This window comes from Phyllostomus discolor, chromosome 8, assembly GCF_004126475.2.
Source record: "Phyllostomus discolor isolate MPI-MPIP mPhyDis1 chromosome 8, mPhyDis1.pri.v3, whole genome shotgun sequence".
In the NCBI taxonomy this organism is placed as follows: Eukaryota; Metazoa; Chordata; class Mammalia; order Chiroptera; family Phyllostomidae; genus Phyllostomus; species Phyllostomus discolor.
The window spans coordinates 29,110,205-29,124,125 of NC_040910.2; the positions used below are offsets into that span (position 1 = coordinate 29,110,205).

Consider the following 13,921-nt stretch of genomic DNA (forward strand, 5'->3'; position numbering starts at 1 on the left):
AGCTTGGTTACATCTGCCCTTTGCTAAAAGCTATAACTGGTTTCAGCTGTGAAAATACTGGTGCTTGGTATGGCCTTCCAACGTACAGCAAGGATGTAACCACTTCCCAGAGGTGATGGGCAAAGGGACCTACTTTGAGCTCTCGATTAAAAGCATTTCCAAATGTTTTAAATTTAAGAATCAGGAACGAAATCTGATACAGATAAGCATGGGAAGACTAGAAGCTGCCGATGGAAATTCATTGTACAGAACCTGGGGAGGGGAATGAAACCAGAGAGGGCCAGGCTTGTCAGGAGGAAGAACGCCTTTCACAACACGACCTCCTTGACTTTGGAATTCCACGTAACTACATATTTCCATGAATACCAGCTTCACATTTGATTTCCACTATTTTCTTAGGATGATAAACCTCGCCTGAGCTGTTTCCATTGGCACTCCACAGCAGACAGTTGTTATGAATAGAGCCATTACAATGTCAGAGAGAGGCAGAAATCAATTAACTCAAAAGGTTCTATCATAGCATAACAGACCTCGAATTACGGCCCTGACAGAGGTCAGTGGAAATGTCAGAGTCGTATAAAATGTATACATACTCTCTGAGGTCACATTTCCTTGAGAATGAATGCGCCGGGCTCTAGGAAAACCCCTTAGATTTTCCCATGATGTCTGATGTTTTTGATTTAGGGCAGGAAAGATGACTTTAGGATAGGAGTTACTCTTTGTTTCTCTTGTACTGAACAGTCTACTCTCCCTTCTCTGTCATCAGCTCATTTGTTAGAAATGCTAGAATATGCAAAATATAGAATATCTATGACTACCCTGCACGTAATTCTTAGTGCCGCCCAGGCTCTGTTTCAGGCAGCAGAGCCATGAGGTTGGTACACATTAGTGTGAAAGATGGCAGGCGAACATTTTCTACCTGTGCTCCAACTCCATGGAGACATTGAACAGGTAAAATGAGGTCAAAAGTGGCAGCCTGAAAAGAGATTTACACTCTTGTAGCTTCGACACATAAAATTAATCGCCACTGCTGACCTCTTTTATCTTTGCAGTCTGAATATGTGTTTGCAGTGCTTTTCATGAAACCACAGACCTGCTCTCCTGAGAAAGGAAGAGTGAACGTTGTTTAATGACTAGGACTGGTCTGTGTTCTTGATTAAGTGACCTGGATCCACCATAATGGCTGTCATCAATTAGATATAAATCACAGGAGAGCCACCAAGGAGCTGTGAACAGGCATTTCAGCCCTTCTTATCTCAGGAGTTTCAACAGCTCTTCAGCCTTCAGCTGTGCTCTGTGATGATGTTTGTGGGCATGGCGGGGGGCAGGGGCGAGGCATGTCTACAGAACACAGACAAAACAATTTTGTGGTTATTAAAAGGATGTGTAGCTTAAGCACAAGTTTGAAGAGTGACATCATGATTTGCTTATTAGTCAGATTTTCAGTATAAAAATGAGATACAGGAAAAACAGACTTTAGTGTTTAAGATCCATAGAAAGGAGTCACTTACTTTTCCCTTTGCACGGAAATTTGGGGAAAGGCACTGCACCTATTTACAAAACCTGGTAGCTTAGAAGTGACATTGGTTTTCCCACTGTTTGCTTATTGAAACTCTCTAGGTGTTTTCAGCATATCCTTAGAGCATCGCTTAGCAATTTCCATATAATGTACTTGCCATTTTCTGGGTGGAGCATCATATGTGATGATACTTTAAAATACATATTAATTTTTAAGTTTTCTTATAAATTATACTTCATGTGCTTTTGTTTTCATTACAAAGTAAATGCATCTCGATGTGACCATTGAAACAATACAGCAGTAATTAAAGAAAAAGTTAGCTCTCCCTGCTCCTCTTCCAAGGCACCGGCTTGAGGGAACCAACTTTATTGCTTTGGCCTGAGGTCTTTCCCTCCTTTCTCTATTATTGCATTCTTTCCTGAAAAGGTTTGCTCGTTGGTTTAAAAGCTGTATCCATTGACAGAGGAATGTTATTGAATGACATCTGCCAATAATTTAGCATGGCTTCTAAGTTATTGCTAATTAATGTCAACTAGTAACTGCCAAGTAAAAATCTTTCACAACACTTTTTATGTCTTTTTATACATTGGGGGAAAATGAGATTTTGCCTCTTATGGTTGGCAGTGAAAAATTATGGATTGCTCTCATCTTCTCTCATCAGCCTGTGATTTCATGCCCCTTCACTAAAGGAGAGGTGTATATCTTGGGATTTTATGGTATTTCATTCTTCTGAATCATTTGTAATTGAACAAATAGGAAGGAGTTAGGAGGGGCTAATGATAGGAATTAAAATATTTACTCTTGCAATAAGTTAACCTGAAAATGGTGGTTGATTTGTCAGATTCCTAAAAAAATATATATATCATTTTCAGAAAGAAAATTTCTTTGCATTTCTTTCCTCTCAAATACCTCCAATACTAATCTTGGGAAGAAAAAAAATCAAAGACTAAAATGAAAAGATAGAAACATCACAAATTCTTTCCTCTGATAAGGCACAGCCCTGACCCCTTACCCAACAGAAACCCTCCCCATCACCCTGTAGCCCTCGGGACTCCGGCGGGGTCTGCAACACCTGACCTGAGGGCGAGTTCCATGCTCAGCGCCCGGAGGCATCTGTTTCAGTTTCTGCACCCTCAAGTGTCTCTGTCCCCAACACTCTCTCTCAAGTGTAAGTTCCACACAATTATGTGTGGGCCATCTGGTGTCAGCGCCATGCACATGGGACTTGTGGAATGCCTCACCCCTGGCTGTGGGACCAGAAGTGCGCTTTGACACTGCACAGGAAAAAAAGTCATAAATAAGAGTTATTTATCTGACCGATGCTCATAATCTTCTATTACAATACAGAGAAAAAAAGCAACAGGTACTTGAATTCAGATTTCTTATCAGAGAAAAAGAGAAAGGAGCAAACATAAACCTAACTTACGAACCATTTGTTGTATTATTTCCCTTGTTTGAAATAAGTGCACCATATGAGTCTGGCTGCCTCTCACTGTCTACAAATGATGCATGAAGGTTCAAGGGAAAAACATTTTTTTTAAACTTAGGACTTAGTGTGTGAACAGGAAACAAAGTCCCTGCCTTTCTTAATTCCTATAAACTCATTCATACTAAGGTACCAGGGATTTTATGTGTCACCCCAGTCCAGTTCCAGACTGACAAACTACAGCTACCTTTTCGTAAAAACAAACACTAATAAGCACAATAATAATTCTCTGTGTAGAATCAGAGGAATGTTCTTGCCCTACACATGCAGGAGTGAGAGATGATGTGTTTAAGAGACAGGAGAGAAGGAAATAGCAGCCTGCATCCTCTCTTTATCAGCACTTAGCTGTGCCGGCCTTGCTATATTTGGGAGTTCTTTACGGTTTCCTCCACACTCCTAGACACAAACTTAAGCACAAGTTGTTCCCTTGCCTGGAATGTTGACTCCCTGGAATGTTCTGCCACTAATGGCTGCCTCATTCTTGCTTTCTGCTCTCAACTTAATGTCACCCCCTTCCCTGACCACCCAATCTGAAGCAGCCACCCAGCCATTCCCCAATGAATCAACCTCTTTAATTACCGCAAAGCATGTAGTTATTTCTCATAGTGTCTTATTTACCTGCTTGTCAGTTTGTGTATCGTTTTTATGTAAGCTTTTTGAGAGTAGAGAACTTGACTGCCTTTTTCACTGCCCCTTTCACAAAAGCAATGCTCACAAACATCTTTGAAAGAATGAAGCAAGAGCAGATCAAGCAGGAGGAAGAGAAAGAGCACCCACATTTAGAGCAACCCCATTTGTTCTGCTTAACTTCCAACCTCAATGTACCATAGGGCTTCTCTTTACAAACCCCTCCAATCCCAGAGTTTTCCCAATTTACAGGACTTTTAAGACTGATGTCACTTATCTTAAAAATGAAATGAATATGAAAGAATTAAATAAGATTCCCATGGGATGGAACTACAGTAGAAAAGTTTGTCCAACCAAGCTATTTAATTTGGGAACCCTTTCAACTCCTTCCTTGTTTCTCCTGTGTTCTTGCTTGATTAATATCTTACTTTAAAACATTAGGGAGCACATGACACATTTGGAAGGTCTAGGAGGACATTATCGCTCTGTAGCATGTACTAGCAGTGTCATTTGGCCACAGTACAATCAAACTATTTCAAGGTGTGTGTACTTGACATGTTAACACCCCCATCACGGGGCAGACTCTGGACGAAGGGCTGAGAGCTTCTGTGCTCCTCCCTTCCTGTTCTGTTTATGTTGGACAGCTGCTCCAGCTCCAGTGTGTGGCTTGGTCCGTGTAACTTAGAAAGTTGAACATTTTTCCGTCCTTTAACCTCTACTACTTAGGGTTCAAAAATTCACTAGATGACAGTTTGATGTTAGAATGCAAATGGTTTCCTGGGTTCCATTCTAGCATAAACCTTACCTGGTAGATTTAAACATACATACACACAAACACAAATGCAAAAGGTAATAAGCAAAACAATGTGGGACAAAATAGGTAACAAAGGTCAAAGAGATATAATCACCAAGCAATTGTGAAGAGGTCCTTAAATGTACGGAAATGTATTTAAAAAATCTAGCATACGTTTCATTCCCTCACTATTAATTGAGTATCTGCCAAGTGTTGGGTAACACTGGGTGCTAAGGACACAAAGGTGAAAAAACAAAAAAGTGTTATCTTTGAATAATTTGTGATCCAGTGATTTCTAAGATCATTTTGGCAAGAACAAACACACAAAATTCTACACATCTTTTTACACCACACAAATTTTGTAAAAGAATGACCCACTCCTGAATTAGATTCAGTGCAATCCAATTGCCTTGTCTTCCCAATTTAATGTTTGGAAGATAAGCCATTCTGCTTTTCATTCAAAAAACATGGGCATCAGCTCCCATTTCTGCTGACTCTAGTCAAATTATGAAGCAATTTAGTAGCATTGAAAGTGCAAACTATGGAACCAGAGGGGTCTTCAAAATAATGTTAGGGCAAAAAGTAGTATTTAAAAATTTTTCATTGTAAAATTACACACACACATACACACACACTCTCTCTCTCACCGAACACATTGGAGAATGATAATGAGTAGTGTAGGCACAATTATGGCCTTCATTCTGAAGCACTTGGCCATGTGGCTATATGGGCTGTTCATAAATGTAATATGATGATGAGTTCACATTAACAGTGTTGGCATAGGATCACTTTGAAAACAACCCATCCCTGAAATGGAAAGTCCAATCAAGGAACTTCCTGAAGTATGAAACTTTTAATTGAGACATAACATTTTGATCTATTCTTCCTCATGACTTTTTCATGTAAATATTGGCTTTGTCACAGTGTCACATTCTTAGATATTAGAATAATAGTGCTTTGCTATGCTAGTCTCTTGGTGAATATAATGTTCTAATTACATTTCCAGAAGAAAGTTGAGTGTTTATTTTTATGGTTAATGGTCTTATTTAATGTGTAAAATATAGGTGGAAATTCTTGCAGGTACTGTACGTATATTTGAAGTAGTATCCAACCATTTACAAGAGATACCATAGGTATATCTCAAATACTTGGTGCTTTCTATGAAAGTGTCCATGATGATCCAATATTTCTCCCACATTTCTATCTCAGTTTGTCTAAATAAGCATGAGAGCTCCTTTGATGATTTTAAAGTAAGTTGAAAAAAGTAGTCTCTGCTGAGCAGGGAGCTTTTAATTTTAAGGGGGGAGGGGCTCAGCTCAAATAAAATAGAGCTTCACTTGATCAATATGCTTAAGATAATGCCATGAATACAGCATTGTCAAAATATTAACAATTTAGTATTTAGCAAAAATACTAGAAACAAAATAATGTGCAGTTTAGCATAGAGGCAAAATATATGCAGTTTAATAGTAATTTTATGAAAAAATTCAATAAAAGACTTTATCCAGCCTAAGTGAGTATTACACATTTAAAAGGAAATATACCAAACTGTTACCGGTGTTTCTCTGAGTGTTAGAATTTTCAGTAGACTATATTTTCTTGTTAACCAACTATTCAACAATAATGTTTACAGCTTTTATAATTATGAAGTACAGTCTTATTTTTTAAAATTTTAATTGTTGTTCAAGTACAGTTTTCTGCCTTTTACTCCTATCCCAGCCCACCCCCAGCCCTCCCCCCTCCCTCCCATTTCCACACCATCCTTGTTTTCATTCATGTGTCCTTTATACTTGTTCCTGCAAACCCTTCCCCTTTTCCCCTGAAATTTTTAAGGAAATAAATACTTTTGGTTCTCTCCTTTTCATTCTTCCACCTCCATAGAACCTCAGCTCATTTTGCTCTTCACTGTGGATGCTACCTGCTACAAATAACTGTAACCAAATTCAATTTTAGCACAGTTGGAAGCAGAATGTTCTGGCACTGGAGGCTCTCACCTTCTCTCTTATCCTAGAAGCCAATGACTTCAGGATTCCCTCTGGGTTTTTGCAACCTGTGCTGGAAAGCCCTCCCCAGAAAAATGCCCCATACTCTGAAATAACTTTGCTCCTCCACAAATACTCTCTTTTAACACCCCCAACCCCCACCAACTCTAATTCGTTCAATTGCATATCTCAAGTGTCAGGATAAAGGTGATATGAATAAAATAATTTTTTATTTTAAAGATAATCTAGATAATCTATGTGCAAGACCAATATTTAATGTATAATCTGTACAAGGCCTTCCACAGAAAAGATGAAACCTGTCCCATAGAAACTGTGGTGAAGGAGAAAAAAATGGTGAAGGAAAATCAAAGTTCTGCTTTAAATAAGAATATTAGCCCTGGCTGGTGGGGCTCAGTGGATTAAGTGATGGCCTGTGAATCAGAGGGTTGCCAGTTCAATTGATGTTCTGCTCCTTCTTTTTCTCCCTCCTTTCCCTTCTCTCTAAAAGTAAATAAATAAAACCTTTAAATAAATAACAATATTATCTATAAATTATGTGATGATAACATCTGCTTTAAGAGGAAGTCTAGTGTGGTAACTGTGACATTAAGCAGAGGGAAAAAAGCTGAAGAGAAGAACTACAAGAAATTATAAGACATACCAAGAAAAGAATCATGTATTTCCCAGCAATAGTGAGAACCTATTTGAAATTAGAGAGTGAAGACTCATATTCGATTCAGTGATAGGTGAGCATGGTTTCAACTTTATTTCAGCCACAATCAGCACTCTGAAAAGAGAAACAGAAGACACAGACAGTTGGTGGTACTGGCAAGATGGGGATGCTATAATGTTCCATTTGTTGATCCATGAGAAGTATCGCTGAAGTCAGCACCCAAGCAGTTTGCAGGGTCAGAGAGGGAGCAGATTAAGCCAGACTAGAGTTTAAGGGAAAAAAGATAGGACTCAAGAAAATGGAAGTTACACCTACAATGTAAGTGACTCAGAGGGAGTGTGAGATAGGAACATATGAAGAGAGAACTGTAGATGATCAACGCAAGAGCTCTGAAAGTTCAAGATCTAAAGAAAGAGCTCCTTCCAAGTGATAAAGGAATTGAAGGTTATCTGTTTAAATGGGTAATTTAAGTAGGAGTTAAGGTCATGCGGAGTAGAGGAAGTGGTCAAGGAACCATGAAGCCAAGATGTTAAAGGGAACATTAACATGAATGATGGTCAAAGTTGATGGCAGGAAACCAAATGCTAGGTACTAAAGTCATTGAGAACAATGAGGAAATACCAAGGTTGTTGGCGACAAGCAGGGAAGAGAGAGTGATTATAGGTGGGGCACACAGACTTCAAAAAGAAGCAGATGTTGAGTGATGATGGCAAAGGCATTCTACGAGTAGCTTTGATAAACAAAGAGCACACAGAACCTCCTTACTGAGAGAAGATCGTGATGGGGTTAGTAACATAATCAAGGAAAATCAGATTTCAATTAAGGACAAAAGCACTTCCAGTGAAAGCATTTGGGCAAATGGGAATACTGACTAGAAACAGTTCAGGAATCCCATGGACAATGAAAGGGACCTAGAAAAGGGACTGTAAGGGACAGCTGGTGAAGGCAGCACAAGAAGAGATCTGTAGGTTTGCACCTGAGGATTAAGGTGAGAGAACAAGAACATTCATCCTTGGGATGATTTGCTATCATTTCATGAAGAGCCACTAAAATTATTCATAGCTGGAGGCTGATAGGACCATTTCCAGTGTCCCTCATACTCCCTTTTAGCCCCCTATTTATTTCAATTATAGTTTAGCACAATGATTCATTTTGTAGTTACTATAACCTCTTCTATTGAACTAAGACCTTCAGCTGGGTTTTTATTGAGCAAGCCTATTTCTATATTTGTACATTTTGAAATAATTCTTCTCAGCAAACAAGTATCTTATCCATATAAGTTGACTTTCACTTCATGTCTACAGCTTTTACTACTAGAGAATTTATTTATGTCTCCTGCAGGCCGAAATGCATTGGATTGTCCTTTTTTTTTTTTTTACCGTTGATTTGCCTTTTCTGTGAATGTGTACATTTTTCATTCAAACGAAGATATCACCTAATGGTGAGAACATTTGTAACAGGGAGGTTTATTTTAGTTGGTTTCTCTTACATGTGTAAAGAGAAACCAGAAAGCAGACTGTTCATTTTCTCAACAAACCTAAGAATGACAGTTTCCTTACTTGACTCAAGTTGTCATTACAAACCTTGTGGATAACACTGGACTTGTCGTTTTTTTTGAAAATCTTTTCCATATGTGGCGAGGAAGTAGATAGCCTTTCATTTTGTTTTAAGCATAATATGTGTATGGAGCTAATTCAGTCAAATATGTAGATTTTATGGAACTATGTAGATTTTGATTTCCGTGGCTGGATAAATCACATACAAATTTGAGCACATGAATTTATTTCATTATTCAAAAGGCAATTATAAATTTGCTGCAATCAGAACCTCAAACTTTTCTATACCAGTTTCCTGCTTTGTGACCTCTGGTTCCTGCTAGGATAATACTGGCTCCTCTGTTTATGAAGACTTTTGTGAAAACACACATTGGTCGTTGAGGATTTTTGATGATGCTCAGAGGAAATGCCTTAGCAAATACGGACATTTATTTCACTTCTATACCTGCATGCCCTCTGTGTTTGCTCGACTTCACTGCTCTGCCCTGTCTCTACTCAGGAACCTTGACAATGCATTTGCTCTGTGCCCTGCTCCCTTTTGCAATGTTCTTTAGGTCTGTTTTATTTTGTTGTTGTTGTTTTTTTTTAATTTAAATGTAATGATGTATGTGTCCACAGTAGGCAGCATTTGAGGGCCTCCAGCTGTGAGCCTCCTGAAATGAAGCTAGTAAAACCAGTGAATCACTAAAATGCTATCCAAATATTTCACTTCACTTTCTGTGTCAGGAATCAAAAAGAGTAGGTACCACTCTCTGGTATCCTTTATCCTCAGAGGAGTTTATAAATTGGTCAAATATAGGTAATTATATGCCTCAGCTATAATTTCAAACTTGCTGCTTTTCTAGTAATTGCCATTAAATGTGAAGGTTGTGAAAGATTTCTGGAAAGACCACAAATATTTTCTCGTCCTCATTTCTTTCTTTGTTGAAATAGCTCATAAGCCATCTGGTTTCAAGGATGTATCATTATGTGCAATAATGTCTTCTGTAGCAAAAAAACAAAAGCCATAAAAATGGCCTAAGTGCAATGCAGGGTAAAGCAAAAATGTCTCTTGTTCTCTGCAATTTCTAAAATAGAGTTTGGTTGCTTGGTCTTCCACAGAGGCTTAGCCAGAGGGGTAAATGTCTTGCTCCAGGTGACTGTTTTTATGTCTGGCACCCTCCTTTCTGTCACAGCTTTGACTTTATTAAGAGGTCACCATCTAAACCAGATGGGAAGTATCCACATTTATTTTTATTCTCTCACACAGCAATCTAACAGACACAGGAGAGGGTTATTCATGAACCATTCTCAAATCACAGCGAATCTCACTTCATATTGGCTCTCATTATTCTACCTTTAAAAGCAGAATTATATTTAGTCTTGTCATCATTAAAACTCTCTGACACTAAACAGCTGCCTTACTGGAAAGAACTATATAATAAAGATTTTTTTATTTTTACCCAACTTGGCAGAAAGGAGTTTCTAAAAGCAATTAGATGGCTCCTGAATGTCCTGTTACTTGAAAAGTTGATTTACACAATGGACTGTTAGGCTCATTTGCATATTGTTACTTTGCTTTCTTAAGAAGGGACCAAAAATTGCTTTTATAAAGTGAAGGTCTGTTTTACACTCTTGGTGCTAGAAGTAAGCAGTCCAAATAAACTGGAGTTCTTACTAAGATTGGAAGTGAAATGGTTTCAGGAAGATGCATATTTTAAATTTTGTCTGTGCTCTCAGTCCTTTTAGTGAGGACAAAGGAAGACACCCACCGAAACTGATGCTAGAGTTGCACCTGGTACTACACCATGGTTTTGCATGGTTCTAATGCTTCATCTGATCAGCTGTCTTCTCCTATATGAGTGTCTGCGAACAGATGCAATGCATGGCAGGCCCCGGCCTGAATCCAGCTCAGGCCCCCAGCATGTAAATCTGGATTTGGGTAGAATGAGATGGATGCTGGGGGTTCATGCCAGCCAGGAGGGATCAAAGACTCCTGTCAATGTGGTGTGCCCTTGGGAGGCCCTCCTGCAAGGCTAAGTCTATGTTAAGGGTCTGGGAAGGAGGTTGACCTGTTAGATTGCCATTTTCTTCAAATGTCCTCTAAAGAGTGACCCAAAGTTAAACCAACTTTGTAGACGCCTGTAGATGGATAAATTAAAATTTTGAATTCATCTCTTTCCTCCAGATCCTTATTTGTCAGAATTGTAGACACTGAGTAGTCTAGAATAAACTAATCCCAGGTGATATGAGAAAAATAACATACTTTTCTTGCTAAGTGCATTCCATTTGGTTATGAGCAATTTGTTGGATATAAATCCCAGATCAATGGGTCATTTTTCCTCCTTGTGTCAAGTTTCCCCCATGGTCTATTTTCACATGAAATCTTTAAGTATCAACAATTCTTATTCTAGGAAACAAACTTTTCATTTCTGGGTTCATGTTGAATTTAGTGTGTCCTTCCGTAGACTGTTGAAAGGAAAAACAGGATTATCATGAACTTCGCAGACATTGAGAAACCATCGTACGCAGTCATAAGCCAAGAGCTTCCACTCTGCGCCGCGCACTCCATGCCTGACCAAGGTGAATAATAGGTCAGATGTTCATTCGAATAGAAGCAGTTATTGTCACCCTACACTTAGAGTAAGTAGACATGATAGACATTTTTTTCCTCCAGAAATTGTTATTGCGACTTCTTATATAACCTAGACATGTTTCACCTTCATGTGGCATTTTAAAATAAGGAATCACTTAAGTCACACAAAAATATATTTCAGAGACTTTGGACAAATATAAGTAATCCCATATTCATTATTGAAATAATTAGAAAATGATGCTATGGTACCCTGACTCTTATTTTTCCAGTCACGGATTTTTGTTACACTGAACTATATACATCCTTGTCAGGTCTCATGGGGGCTGTCGGTGAAGCTAGTTGGCATCTTCATTGTTTTGTTAAATACCGTTTTTCTCATGACATTTTCCTGCTGTGAAAGTAGTACGCCTGAAATGCAGGGGACACCCCTGACCCGGTAACTTCTCACCCCCTGCACCATCCTCAGCTAGCTGCTCTCTGGGTTGAATGCACAGCTGTTTCCCTGGGACTTCCCTTCCCCGTTAGCCTCAAGCACTTTGCACAACTTTCCTATCCTGGGCCCCCTGATTTCTAGACGCCATGTGTTTGCATTTTTGTTTTATTCTCTCATTTGCCAGAAGTATGCCCTCCAGTAGCTTTCAAAGAAAGAGCGCAGGGCAGATTGTTTCTAGATCTTACTTGCCTGAAAAATGTCTTTCTCTCCTCACACTGAATTGACTGCTTGACTGCATTTGGAATTAGATTTGTCCTAAGAATTTTGAAGGAATTGCTTCAGATTCTTCTAGTTTCTGACGTTCTTGCAGAGGAGCCCAATGCCTATCTGGTTTCTGGTCCTTTGCATGTGACCTACTTTTCTTTTTATTCTGAAAGTATGTAGAATATTTTCTTCAAACCCAGGGTTCTGAAATTTTATGATATGTAATATTCTCAGACATTGTACAGGATAGATATTTAGTGGGCTCTTTCAATCTAAAAACTTATGGGTCTACATTCTGGAAAATTTCTTACATTGTTTGTTATTTTTCTCCATCTTCCCTGGTCTCTCTGAAATTTGTGGTATGACATCTGAACTCCTACCTGATGCTCTGATTTTCTTTTGCCTGTTTTTGTTGTGCTTTCTGCAGGCCCCTTCCCCCCTGTCTTCCACACATTCTGCTGAGTTCACTTCTACTATCCCATTTTTTCAAGACTTCTTCCTCACTCCCTAAAATTGTTATGGCATTCTCTTCTGTTTCATGAATGCAATAATATCCTTTATCTCTTTACAGATATTAATCATTGCAGGGGGCTTTTTGAGGGAAAGTTTATTATTACTGTGTTCATTTAGTTTCTTTCCTTCCTTTCCCTGCATTTTCTCTATTCTTTCAAGTTCTTTTTTTTTCCTCTGTATTTATTTGGGTTGAATTTCATGTTTGAAGCTTTTCTTTAAAGTCTCATGACCTCTGGCACCGACACATTGAGTGAGAACTCTGAATTGATTAGGATTTGTCAACTGGTAGGTGTCGCCCTACAATTAAGCCAGAACCCCCGAGTGCAAATCTGCAGGTCTTTTTTTAAGGTTCGTCTGTTTCTCCAGAGGGAAAGGTATTCCGTCCCCTCTCTTGGGTGAGGGTAGGCCTGGCAGATGCGCATTCGGCAGACAGCGTTTGGGAGCTGAGCAGAGGAAAGGGCTGGCTGTCCTCATTTAGTGGATGCAGTCATTTAATTCCTTTTCCCCATCCTCAGCCTCTTCTCTTGCACCTTCACTGTGTTGTACTTGGTGCATCTGGGTCTGAAACGATGCTGGCTCTACGGCTCCATGACACAATCTCCCTGTCTCCTTGAGGTGGAGGAGGAATGGTTGACTAGCTACCAAGGAGTGGGGAGTGGAGCTGGCTGACCTCCTACAAACTTGCAACCAGTCCTCTTGTATTCAGCCTTATCACTTTCCTCCAAGTTCAGAGGAGTCTAGAGGTCAAGGTTTCGGTTGCTCAAATTAGCTTCCTTCTTGCTGACCTCACCTTCTGTAGGCACGTGGCTTTCCACTCTCCTCTCCTGCTCATTGACAACTCATCCATTCACTTTTTATTCCAAGGAATATATAGTTTTTCACTCCTTTACTCTTGGTTTTTTTAGGATTAAGGAAGGAACAAAAATAAACACATCTCTTTGGTCCACCACTTTTAAGTAAATGCCAATTTGTGACTTTGGAATTTCTTTTTAAAGGAAGGTTCTTCCCAGCCTAAGAGAGCAATATAGGACAGAGACAGAATCACTACCAGTCCCAAGCTAGGGGAACTTGGGTAAACTAATCAGTGCCCCTAATTCTCAGCTTCTTCTTCAGGAAAAAGGAATTAAGATAGTACCCACTTCACAGGCTTTTGGTCACATGAAATAATGTCCTAGCACAAAGCATTCCTCAGGACAAATGCTCATCTGATAATGCCTGTCATTGTTTTGTTATTATTACAAGAATGGTAACAATGCACCCTTAGGTGCTTGACCACCCATAAAGAAAGGTTCTGAAATGAGCAACTTGCAAAACTTGCAAAATACTTCCCTTGTTATCCTTTTTTCTTTCTTCGCCTTAAAAAGATGGTAAGGAAAAAAATATATTTATAGAAAATCACTAACCAACGGGGGAAGCTTTTGTTTTCGTTCAAATCACTCTTTTGTTCCTGGAAACTACAGATATGAGCTCTAGTGAGTTGAGTATCAGAAATTTGGGTAT

The 13,921-nt window shown here is 39.1% G+C and overlaps 1 protein-coding gene across 3 annotated transcripts in view; it reads left to right on the forward strand.

Moving 5' to 3' along the window:
• PALLD (palladin, cytoskeletal associated protein) overlaps nt 1-13,921 on the forward strand; it is a 339,611-nt gene that overhangs the window by 166,800 nt on the left and 158,890 nt on the right. The window lies entirely within an intron of this gene.